Raw genomic sequence first — 10,888 nt, forward strand, 5'->3', positions numbered from 1 at the left:
TCTTGGGGCTTGTGAATGGCTCCCATAAATGGAGCTGTGAGCAACTCTTAGGAGAACAGTCTCACTGAGCTAATGAACTAATGCTTGAGGTTTTTACCTAGCAGCACCCTTGCCCTAACTGAAGGAAATCAGTTTGCCGCCTTGCTTTCAGGTTAGCCTGAAAAGGAAATCAAGCAAACAGCCATTCATTGTATAAAAGTAACGTCAGCGTTCCCAGTTCTTTCTCTGGGATAGGTTTCTGGGCTGGGATCTATCCATTAGCAGCCAAGGTTATACACGGTGAGACCTCATTAAAAGGTTTCTGTCTGGGCAGTTTTCCCAGCCTCTGGAGGAGAAGGTACAATGACCAGAAGTCTGTGTGTTGAGTGTGCTACCTGGCTCCCCTTTACCTGGCAATTGGTGAGAGTTGTCCAATCTGACCGATTGACAAGGAAGATCCTGTAGGTAAAGTTAATCTTCATGGACAGTTGCTGGGGATGGATCATGGGGCCATGTGCTTGTACCTTCTCTATAATCACTTAGACGTGTTGGATGCTTTGCTTTAAAGGTTATGTTAATGATACAGAGTTCCTGAGGGTGTGAATGCCGAACTGTAGGAGGAGCATTTGTCAACCACCTCTTCAAGGTTTCCTGAAACTGAGCTTCGGTCCTCTACAAAAACACCACACACTTAATTGCCAAATCATTCTCCCACTACCTAAGCTGCTGCTTTGTGTTTTTGAGTAAGAGGCTCTTGCTGAGTACTGCAGTTACAGGCATGGTAAACCTCCTGCTTCGTATAAGATATACACATTTCCCCATTCTGGGGAGATTGAACCCAGGACCATTTTAAGGCAATGAATAAAACTACTAGACTCCTAATTCAACGGGAGGAAAGACCATTGGTGTTTGTGGCTAAGTTCATGGCAGATTATATTAAAGATAAATAAATGTAAAATTATGGTGACTAACCAAAACTCACCTGTCTTGGTATGTAGGACTCTTGAACCTCCAGCCTTACAGACCTGCAGACACTGCCTCAGTTATGTTGAGGACTGAACCTCAGCACAAAGCTTCAAGTAACCGACTGGCTGAACTACATCCCCAACTTTTGTCAAATCTGACAGTAATTACTGAATTGGAGACTGGATTCAGTCACAGGGTTTTATGAGATGCTGGGTTCAATCCCCTTGGAAATATGAAATATACTGTCCTTCCTTGCAACATATTATAAATCCCTGTGTTTAATCTGCAATCCCCCAAAATACATTGATAATGTGTTTCCTATACTTACCAGATAAATATGGTATGGATGTGATTTCTGTAAGGCAGGGTCTTAATCTAGACTGCTCTCGCACTTGCCTCAGTTGGGGTTGCAGGCTTAAGGCAAATGCTTTAATGCATTTTGTCCTACACAGATGCATTTCCTGGTTGGAAAGCCTTATTTCCAGGTCAGGTCCTGAGCCTTCCACTCTTAAAGCTTGACATTGGAAAATCCCATCATATATCTGCACCAGGCTGGTCACCTAGACCTTTAAAAACTCTTAGCAATTTTTCCTGCTTTGAAGGCTTTATTCTTACCATCCCTGGTGGAGGCCACACCACTGAAGCCCAAATAAGAGTCCCTGCTCATAGCCTAACCCTCCTTAAGGCCAAATGTCTGCCTCATCAGAGGATGGTCTTCCTAACTTTGTATCCCCAAGCTATTAAAATGTACTTTATGAATACAATCTTCCAAATCGTTTTTGTGATGAATCTCCTAGGACCAGTAATTTGTCTTCCACTATACTACAGATCTTCAATAAAAAAGTGTTTGATTTCTTTGAAATCAAGAGATGCCATTAGAGTTTTGCAAATGTTTGATAAAGTGTATTGTGACTTGAAATTTGACAGGGAGATCTTGGTATTTCAATGACCGTTGAGTCTTGTTATCACTTGAAACCATGATCTTGGTTATAGCTTTTATTCCTGTCCTCCAACACAGAGTTTAACTTGTTCCACATATAATTGTCAGAAAAAACTAAAATTGATTAATACCCTTGTCCCCCAACAAAACTTTAAATTTCATCTCTATTCTGATGTCTTTAGAGACATTTCTATTAGTGACTTCTATAGTAGTTTGTTTCCTTTTTCCAGCCTCCCCTTATGTAAGATGTCTCTCTGCCAATTGTATTTAATAGCTATGGCTTCTGTCATAACGAACTGATTTCTGTTTCTGCAGTCCTCATTGAACCCTGTTTTCCTTTAATACAACATCTATTAGTCAAGTTGCTAACTGGGAGGCTGAGCCTTGCATCTTTTAAACTGTCAAAATGATCTGGTTTTGCATAAGTAGCATTGCCACCCCACAGAAAGCTGCCCATAGCTATGTAGGAAGATTCTCTGCCTTCCAAATTCTAAGTTCTTGGAGGGTGTTTTTAGCCTGCTGGACTTTATATTATCTCAAAACGGGAGAATCGTGGATTTTATAAATGACCAGCATCTCAGCTCCCAGGCCCTTAGCCATTAGGAGCAGAAACTCTGGTTAAATAACTAAAACTTTATTTTTCCTCACTCTCACTCTTCCTTCCGCTCTTCCCCTCTCTCTCTCTCTCTCTCTCTCTCTCTCTCTCTCTCTCTCTCTCTCTCTCTCTCTCTCCCCCTCTCTTCCTCTCCTGGCTTGACACGATAAAAAAAAAAAAATAACTAAAACTTTAGTTCATTCTGGTTACATGTCCTCATTGGAGAATGTAGAGAGTCCCACCTAACGCTGCTAACTTATATTTTGCAGCATTATGTAGATGTTGAGATGCAGAGCATTTTTCAGAGAGGTATTCGAACCTGTAGACTATCTGGTGCCACCTTCCCGCCTTCGCGGGAAGAGGGAACGTTCCTAAGCCTTGGAGAACAACGCGGGCCGCGTGGGTGTCAGGTGCCCACCCCACGCAGGAGGAGGGGCCTAGCGCGTGCCGAACTAGAACTGGGGCGGGGGTGGGAACGGGCGCTCTCGCGAGATTTGGTTCTCGTTCAGTCACCACCTCCTGCCAGCGCCGTTGCTGCGGGGGATTGTGGGAGCCTCCGCGTCCCGCTCGCTGAGAGAGGTATCTCTCCTTTTCCCTCTCCCTTCCCCTAAGGTAGGCGTGAAGAGGGTAAGAGTCCGGGTGGGTGGCTGGGGGCTCTCTGCGTCTTTTCAGAGCCGGACGGCCGCCGTGGCTGAGGCTGTAGGGAGCTGGCACGCCGCTCCTGCTCTCTCCGGCTCGTCCGTTCTGCCTCCTTCGGCGCTGCGTATGTGAGCCGCCCGAGCGGCGGCCGCCATGTTAGGAGTGTAGTGGCGGCGCAGCCTGCCTCCTCGGGCGGCGGAGGTGAGCAGTTGTAGTGGAAGGTACGCAGCCAGGCAGCGGCCCGGGATGCTGCGGGAGAGCCGAGGGGCCGGAGGTGTGCTTGTCCGCCGAGCGTCCTGCGCCCTAGACTCGCAGTGGGCGGGGGCGGGACGAGCCCGTTACACGCGGGCCGCGGCGCTGAGGAGGAGGGAGGAGCGTTCGAAGCCTGAGGGACCGACCGACCGTCCACTGGGGCCTGCCATTTGAGGAGGATAGTTAAAGCTAAGTAAAAGTCCGTGGGAGCGCAGGTCCCGTATAGTGCGTTTGCCGTTTTTCCTCTGAAAAAGTACCCAAAATGGAGGATTTCGTAGGATGTGAAAAGCTTGCGTGTTTTGACCAACGTTTCTTTCTCCGGCGTCAAAATTCTGCCATTCCTCATCCACCGCCTTGTATTGCCCCATTCCCAAGACTCCCGCGTCCCTCGCCCGCGCGCGTTTTAGCCAGACATCTGGAACAATTCCTCCCCACCCCCACCCCCACCCCCACCCCCCCGCAGTTGCGTAAAAATGGCCGAAAATGAAACGTTAACGCTAGGATTTTGAATTGCGTCTTTGGTAAAGCTCTTTGCATGCTAGGTTATTTGTTTATTTAATCAGTTCCCACACATTTCTTTTCACTATTAAAATAGTCCAGGTTCCTCTGGACAGGATCGTGTGTTGTGGGACCTTCCGGTTTTCAGACAAAGGGTTTGGAGAACCGTGGTTTTGTAGTCCTTCAATCTTTTCACTGATAGTGCTTTGCCATGCTTTTGTGTTTTTCTTTTACCGTAGGTGTTTGTTCCTTAGGCGGGTTTCCTGTTCTGTGAGTGTCTTGTGGAATAGCCCCTTCTGTGGAATATTTCTATATTGGATAGGTTACAGTTATTTATCTAGACGTTTCTAGAAGGTCTAGATGTGGTTCTGTAATTTCTAGTCTTTCTGGAGCCCTGAAATTTCGTGTCGCTGGTTTCATAGGAAATGTTCGTAGGATTTTTTTTTTAATTTGATGCTGCGTGCTGCATATTTAAATGGGCTAACTTGTCAGTCGGCCCAACATGTTTCGCCCAGGTAAATTTAGACTTGACTATGCGGGCAAAATTTAATTATATCTTAGGCGGTTTTCCATAGGTGTTGAAAAAGCTCCTAATTGCTGGGCGTAATGACGAATATCTGTAATAAATAGCGTCACTCAAGAGAACAAGCAGGAGAATTGCCCTGACTTAGGGCCAGTCTGGGTGATAACAAGATTGTCTCAAAACATTATTGTACTAGCAGTTAAGTCACTCCGCGTTATGTAGATTTCTTTTCGAGACAGCTGGAGGCTGTTTTTGAGTGGCTGTACCTCTTGTCTTAACTTCCTTAGAGCTGAATTACCTACAGGCTTGTGCCACCACGCCCTGCCAGTTCTCTTCATAACTTTTGAACATTAGCATTTCAGGAATTTAGAAGGGAGGAGAAAGTGTTTTACTGCAAAAAACCCCAAGGTTGCCTTTGCACTTAAATGTTTTTACCAACGCAGATGTCACCAAAGTACTACGAGAAGATTAATCTGGTTGGTTATATAATCCTTAAAAAACATAGTTTTTGCCCAACAGGTAACAGGTTTTGCATTGAGATTAAAGAAGGAGTGCAGTGATAATATATCGTACATAATTGTGGAAGTATCATGGTTCACATAAATGCTGTGGTAGAAGAGAGATTAAGTCTTTTTTTTTTTTTTTTTGAGACAGTTTTTTTTTTTTTTTCTAGAATTAGACCAGGCTGGCTTCGAACTCACAAGAAAGAGATTGACCTGCTGCTGCCTCCTGAGCACTGAAGTTAAATGATGTTCATTACCATTCCCAGCTTGAGAATTTAAGTCTTAATTTTATAATGACAATGCTACCAGTGTGGCCCTTAAAAAATAGTCCTTAAAATGGAAAGGTTGCACTTAAAGGAATTTATCCTAACAGTCAGATTGTGTTTGGTAAACATTAATAATGGCGGTTTTAAAGAATGCTATTTTAACTTGATTGAGTTGAGTGGTTTCACTCTTAATCAGTTATGAACAAAGGTTCGGGGCTTGTTGGTAGGCACATAAAATTTGACTCTGAAAACTTCAGTTTGTTGGGGGGATCTGTGTTATTTCGAAATGGAAATCTATACAGCTACTTTTAAATAACATTTTAAGAGGAGAGTAATATGCTTATACCATTACCTGGAAAGGAAAGTATCACTGATGTCGACTTTGATTTATTGAAGAAATGTGTTAAAGAAAAAATGCACCCAAAAATCTTGTCTCTGAAGATTAATATACTAGGGTTGATTTCTTGCCTGGTAATTTTTTGAAATATGAAAGTTACATTTACTATTTGGGGGTTTTGTTGTGTGTTGGATTATGGTCTTGGCGCTATAACCCAGTCTGGCCTCCAGCTTTTCCTGCTTCTGTCTCCCAAGTGCTAAGACAGCAGGTATGTGCCATTTGCTTTAGTAATCTGGAAAAATGAGTATGTAGGTATACATGACAGAGGTCCTAATCAGATCAGACTCTGATAGGTTTTAGTATCATACATTTTTAAGAATTAAGATAAAAGTAAACTAGCTTCTAACAAACTGGAAATTGGAATGTTCAGAAATGACAAAAATCTAGTACATCTGAACAGAATATGTTCTCTTTGTTTTAAAATTCCTTTTTGTTTTTATTTTTGAAACTGAGTTTCCTTGTGTAGATCAGGCTAGCCTCAGTCTCAGAGATTGCTGCTGCTGTTGCTGCTTCCCCAACACTGGGATTAAAGGCATGCAACACCACAAGCTGTTCTGAAATAAAAAAATGTGTGAAAAACTAAAAGTGGAACAGAAAGAAACCACAATGGAGAAAATTATCTGGAATAAAATGCATAGTATCACCTCTCTGCCCCTCAAATCCAGTTAAGGTCAGTATATGTCAATCAGGAGCACATACAGAAAATATAGTTTCTGGTTTTTTTTGTTTGTTTGTTTTTTGTTTTTAAAACAGAGTCTTGCTATGTAACTTCTTGTATTTGTGCAGGAACAAATGCAGGCTCACATGTATGGACCTTCTATCTTATTTGAGGTAGAATTACACTCCACTCTGCTTTGTACTCCAAGCTATCTAGCCTTCCAACTTTTGGATCTCTCTGACTCCCGTCTCCTGTAGAAGTGCTGGGATTACAGATGTTCATCCTCTGCACTTGAGTTGTCCTCAAACAGTTTTACTAAGTCATTTCTAGCCCTGTGCTGCTAACTTTTATTAAAGCCTTCTGCAAGATTTAATGAGTGGCAGATTTTTTTTAAAAAAGTATATATATTGTTTTTATGATTCTAAGTATTGATTCTATGACCTTACACATTAAGTGCTCTACCAGTGAACTACATCCCAGCCTCCAAATGAAATGTTTTTTAAAAAATTTTGTGTGTGTGCGTGTGTATGCGCACACTGCATATGTGCTTTTTTTTTTTTTTTTTTTTTTTTTAGTTTTTTCCGGAGCTGGGGATCGAACCCAGGGCCTTGCGCCTGCTAGGCAAGCCCTCTACCGCTGAGCTAAATCCCCAACCCTACTGCATATGTGCTTAATGCCCATAGAGGGTATACCTTGAAACTAAAGTTACTGGTTGTGAGCCACCATGTGGGTGCTGGGTTTATCCTTTGAAAGAATAAACTGTTCTTTTTTTTTTTTTTTTTTTTTTTTTTTTTAGATTTATTTTATTTATTATATATATAAGTACACTGTAGCTGTCTTCAGATACACCAGAAGGGGGCATCAGATCTCTTTACAGATGGTTGTGAGCCACCATGTGGTTGCTGGGAATTGAACTCATGACCTCTGGAAGAGCAGTCGGGTGCTCTTAACCGCTGAGCCATCTCTCCAGCCCTAAACTGTGTTCTTTCATGGTTAAGCCCTATCTCCAGCTCAACCAAATGGAACTTCTAAAGAATGACTGTCACCCCTGTTCTTGAACATGAATCTTAGACTGGTCTAAAAGTCTTCCCCCTTGGGCTTGGAGCGAATAGCTCTGTTATAGAGTATCTGCTTATCATAAATGAGACCCTGGGTTTGAAACTCAGGAGCGTGGTGAAAGAAAATTTGAAAGTCCTAATCTTATAAATAAATATGGTGGCTCATAACTGTAATCTAAAGCTTCTGCAGCCTTTATAAATGATATTGACTTGAGATTGATAATGAACCATCCATGCCATCTGCTAGTAATGACATATTGTTATTTAAATATTTTGTGTGTTGGGCTGGAGAGATGGCTCAGAGGTTAAGAGCACCGGCTGCTCTTCCAAAGTCCTGAGTTCAATTCCCAGCAACCACATGGTGGCTCACAACCATCTGTAATGGGATCTGATGCCCCCTTCTGGTGTGCAAGTGTACATTCAGGCAGAACTCAATAAATACACAATAAATAAATCTTAAAAATCTTTAAAAGAAAAAGCATATTTCGTGTGTTTGACTTTGATAAAACATTTAGGTGTCAGTGAGCTATACATTGGGTAGAGGCACTAGTGTGATGACCTAAATTTGATCTTGGAGTCCACAAGGTGGCAGAAGACTTCTAATTTTATATGAATGTTTTTTTTTGTTTTTTTTTTTGTTTTTTTATTTATTCATTTATTATATATAAGTACACTGTAGCTGTCTTCAGATACACCAGAAGAGGGCATCAGATCTCTCTACAGATGGTTGTGAGCCACCATGTGGTTGCTGGGAATTGAACTCATGACCTCTGGAAGAGCAGTCGGGTGCTCTTAACCGCTGAGCCATCTCTCCAGCCCTATATGAATGTTTTGACTCTGTGTTTACAGGTTTACTGCATTCATGCATGGTGCCTGCAGAAACGAGTTGCGGATACCCTAGAACTGAGGTTCCAGATGGTTTATTAGCTGCTGTGTGGGTACTGGGAGCCAAATTCAGGTCTTCTGAACCATCTCTCCACTTCCTAGAATAGACTTTTGAGAGTTATGCACTGTAGTGTGGCATACACAATGCCTGCCCTCACAGCATATACCCAAAAGCAGAAAAACCTAAAAAATTTTTTGCCTTTGCCATCCTTTTGTATGGCTCAAGAGGAGAAAATAATGAAAGGATTGAGGTTTGGTAGCTATTCATAACGCGTGCGTGCGTGTGTGTGAGTTTAGAGTTTAATGTATAATGAATGATGTTTTTGCCTGCATGTTTCTACTTTCTTGGTTATGTCTTAACTTGTGGTTAAATCACCATCCAATTAGTTAACTTCTCTTGTTTTAATTTGTTCTGTGTTACTTTAGTTTTAGAGATTGTCTTGCTATGTCACCATGACTGGCTTGGTACCCACTCTAGCTCAAGTTGATCTAGAAATTTCCTTTCTCAGTCGGCTAAGTACTGGTATCACAATAGTAACACCACATGCAGACTTAAAAATGTATTTTTTAATAAGAGATTATTTTATATAATCGAGAATGTAACTCAAGGTACATGTAATAATAATAGATAACTTCTAACAGTTTTTTTTTTCTTTTTTTTTTTTTTTTTTTTTTTTTTTTTTCGGAGCTGGGGACCGAACCCAGGGCCTTGCGCTTCCTAGGCAAGCACTCTACCACTGAGCTAAATCCCCAACTTTTTTTTTTTTTTTTTTTTTGGTTCTTTTTTTTCGGAGCTGGGGACTGAACCCAGGGCCTTGCGCTTCCTAGGTAAGCACTCTACCACTGAGCTAAATCCCCAGCCCCTTTTTTTTCTTTTCTGGCCTATTTTAGTTGTCATTTTTTAGACTGTATGAAGAAATGAGTTGAACAGTGCCAGGTGTCCTCAGGAATGCCATACATCTTGAGACCAGGTCTCATTTGGCCTGATATTACCGATTAGACTACAATGGTTAGTCAAGCAATATCCCAGTCTCTGACTCAGTGCAGAGATTAAACTCCTACCACTACGCCCTAGCCTTTTAAAACTTTACTTCAAGGCATTAAACTCAGGCAAGCACCAGTCAACTTAGACCTAGTATTCTTTTTAATTAAAAAAAAAATCCAATAAAGAATATTTTATACTCAGGGAGGAGAGTTGTATTGTTACATGAAATAAAGTGGTCAAATTTTTGATTATTGGGTTAATTTACTTTTAACCAAGCCTGACATCCTGAATTTATTTAGTCCCCAGGACCCACATATTGGAAGAAGATTACTAATTTCTGCAAGCTATCCTATAACTATACTCATTTTCACTGCAAACATGAAATAAAAATATTTTTGTTTTGAAACAGGGTCTTACTATGTAACTCTAAACTTACTATGTAGACTGAGATCCAGTATAAAGAAAATTGTAAATTGATTTTCATATTGTAGTAAATTGCATTCATTCATTTTTGTGTGTGTGGTAGTGGCAGTTGAAAAGCGAACTATTTCCCATCCATCCTACCTAAAGTAAAATTATAGGTCATCTTGATGAGTTTTGTTTTTCCTGATTTTAGAGGGTGGGGATGCTTTGTGTTTGGAGAATGGAAGAACAATTGTGGGTTAGTTCTCTGAAGGGAGCCCAGGCAGCATCAAACTGTCTTTGTAGCTGAAAATGACCTTCACTTATGATCTTCCTGCCTTTACTGTCAGTGCTCTGGAAGTGGAAGCAAGAGCATCTTGAATGGACATTGTGCTAGGGTCACAATTGAGTGACATATCCATGTTGGAGATTAAGCCTAAGGTTTTAAAAGCACTCTACTCACTGGGTAACATCTCAAGCTTTCATCTCCCTAATTTTAAAAAATAAATTTTGTTTACTTGTAATTGGGGATAAGAACATGCTGCAACGAGGATGTAGAACAGCAAGTACCACACAAGACAATTCTTTGGGGTCATTCCCAAACCTTTCTGTCTGTGTAACTGGTCTTTCTAGGCATTCCTTTACCCACTGAGCTATGTAAATGATCCCCAGCACTTGAACTTTTAATAAGTATTTCAGTATTTTGTTAACTTCACTAATGAGGCAGGTCCCATGGGAATGAACCCTTAAAGATGGCTTGTATATTGTAGGTTCATTGACTAAAAATTCTAGTGGCACCATTTTCATATTTTCTGAGCAGTGCTTTTCATACCTGATTTCTCTTCTTTGTTCTAAGTTTTTCTGAAGCCAGGTTCCAGGAAGTGTGTGTGGAACTGTGTAGCCTCAAAGTCACAGTACTTCTACTACCTCAGCTTAAGTGCTTAGTTTATATTTATGAGCACTACTGCTGGCCCAGGGTGGGAGTGTGGGGTGTGTCAATGTATTTGTTTTGTATCAGTTAAAAATCCAACTTTTCTTTTTTGAGTAATACTACTTCAGTGTTGTTCTTAGCTGCATTTTGAAATTAAGTATGTTAAAAGCGATAAAGAAGTGGTTCTTGTGGAATTGCACTTGTCATAGGATTTATATTGTTTGTTCTCCCTTCTCTGAGTTTTTCTAACATCCAGTTTTTGTTGTCTTTTTCCTTAAGTTTTCCAGATCCACTGTTTTCATGTAAAGTACAAGAATGTAATTGATGTCTCTGTAACCTAATGATTGTTTCCTTAAAATATGGTCTTTTTTATGTACAACAAAATACTATTATAATTTTTCAAAAAACAGA

General features: G+C 41.0%; 1 protein-coding gene across 17 annotated transcripts in view; it reads left to right on the top strand.

Moving 5' to 3' along the window:
- The window catches only part of Matr3 (matrin 3), a 46,232-nt gene that overhangs the window by 6,606 nt on the left and 28,738 nt on the right, over positions 1–10,888 (top strand). For 2 of the 17 annotated variants that reach the window (XM_063277175.1, XM_006254534.5), the window contains exon 1: positions 2,935–3,059. The exons of 2 other annotated variants lie outside the window; for them this stretch is intronic. The gene's annotated coding sequence lies outside the window, so the exon portion shown is untranslated. Of the gene's footprint in view, positions 1–2,934; positions 3,893–10,888 lie in introns of those variants that run through there. 13 more of the 17 variants (XM_063277187.1, XM_063277185.1, XM_063277186.1 and 10 more) reach the window with 13 other exon arrangements.

Source organism: Rattus norvegicus, chromosome 18 (assembly GCF_036323735.1).
Source record: "Rattus norvegicus strain BN/NHsdMcwi chromosome 18, GRCr8, whole genome shotgun sequence".
Classification (NCBI taxonomy): Eukaryota; Metazoa; Chordata; class Mammalia; order Rodentia; family Muridae; genus Rattus; species Rattus norvegicus.